Here is a 2,132-nt window from a genome sequence, read left to right as displayed (position 1 = left end):
CTATCTCTTGGCATCTGGCCATATTGTCGTCGATAAATAGACCCTATAGCAGGGATGACATCAAGGTATGTTATTGGGTTTATTACTGCAAGATATAAAATTTTGAAACTTTTTGTGTAAATTAGGACGTGGATTAGAAACATTGGCTAGAGTTGTTATACGCCATGCATCTATAAAGTAGATGGCATGTAAAAAATATACTGAAATAACATGTGTTAGCATAGGGTGTGTAAAATGTTGTGAAGATGGCGTGTAACAATTTTTGAACTTGCGTGTAACAATTTTGAACTTGCATGTAACATTTTTGAATAAGGCGTGTAACAATTTTTGAACTTGTGTGTAACATTTTTGAACATGGCATATATCACTTTTTAAACATGGTGTGTAACATTTTTGAAAAATGGCTTACAACATATTTGAAAAATGGTGTGTAACAACATGACTGAGAAATTTTAGAACACGGCATGTAATGTGTAAAATGATTGACAAATTTTATGTTTTCACAATTTCAATGGGTTTCCAATTGTGCGACTTGTGATAAGACATGGTGGTTAGTGGATGGATGGCATTTACAAGGGTGGTGAGTCACGAATACGGGGGGTTAGGAATGATTTGTCATTTGAGGGCTTGATGAAGCTGGTTGAGGTAAACTTAGAAATCGACAAGATTTCGTTACATGCATTGATCAGTACACTCGAAGAGCTATCACGCCCAATTATCAAGGATGATGAGGATGTAGCATTAATTCTGCTAGAACAGAGAAATGTTCCGACTATGTATGTCAGCATTAAGGGATGCCAAAAAAATGTTATGTCACATGAAGAAGTTGAACAACATGGTAATCAGCTCAATCAAAATGAGATTTACAATGTTTCACATCTACCACAGCATTCAATCCATAACCTACAACAATGGCAATTGACATATGCATAATAGTACGTGCAGCCCGGTAGACACACGACATATACAGAATAGTTGACTGCATAATTTCGATCAGGATGTGCATCGAACCAATTACTTGCTTCTGTCTAACCAATGCAATGATAAAGTGAAACTGTAAAGGGTGTAATGGCATTTTCAAATGACAATATGGTACTTGAGGACAACCTGTGACATTGGGGGGTGACATTATGACGTTCGAGGATAATACTGCATTTGATGAGGGAAATGAGGATTTGTTCCCTCATAATGAAGATAGATTTGATGACAATTCAGATGATGGCCCTGATGAATGGCATGATGACAGTTCAGACGATGATTGGCTTTATGACAGTGACATTCCAATTTACAATAATATTAAAGGTGAAATGGAACCTATTGTAGGTGTTGATGTAGGAGATGTTCAGTGTGATGACCCCATATACAATAAACCCATCGCTGGTGAGAACAGGATTTGTTCCCTTGATGCATTGCTGGATGACAGTTATCTAGATATGGGAAATGTAAGGATATCTTGTACATGGGTAATTCCAGGTGCAGAGAGGTTCTTTTTCCAAACAATTGCCCCAGAGGAGTTGGCATGTGCCGATGATTGCTTATACAAAGGAAGAATATTTTCCTCGAAGGTTGAATTGAAACGAGCTCTAAACATGTTCGCTCTAAAAAGGCATTTTGGGATAAGAGTAAAAAGGTCATGTAAAGGTCATTATAAGGTTAGTTGCAAGGACAAGGCATGCAAGTTCGGTGTGCGTGCAATGAATTTTCTTAAAGGATAATATTGGCAAGTTTAGACATTCCACAAAGTACACACATGTACTATCGATGGTTTGCAAGGGCGATTTCCAACAACGAGTGTGAAGATAATTGGTGAACTTATGTCACACAAGCTTCAGGCTAATGGAGTAGCATTGAGACCTAAGGACATAATTGGTGAGATGAGGGTTCAGTGGGGATTGGAATGCTTGTATGGTAAAGCTTGGCAAGTGAAGGAGTATACAGAAAGGCTTGTTTTCAGTCCTCTAGAGGAGTCATTTCAACTATTACCCTCGTATTTTTATATGTTGACATAAGAAAATCCCAACACAGTCACTACAATGGCTATTGATGAGCCAAAAAGATTCAAATATTATTTCTGGTCGTATGGAGCTTGTACTCAAGGGTTTAGGGATGTAATGCGTCCTACGGTTGCAATT

This window comes from Theobroma umbraticum, unplaced genomic scaffold (assembly GCF_002168275.2).
Source record: "Theobroma umbraticum cultivar Fairchild unplaced genomic scaffold, ASM216827v3 scaffold_51.0, whole genome shotgun sequence".
Taxonomy (NCBI): domain Eukaryota; kingdom Viridiplantae; phylum Streptophyta; class Magnoliopsida; order Malvales; family Malvaceae; genus Theobroma; species Theobroma umbraticum.
The sequence above is the reverse complement of the archived record's forward strand: the minus strand, read 5'-3'. Positions refer to the sequence as shown.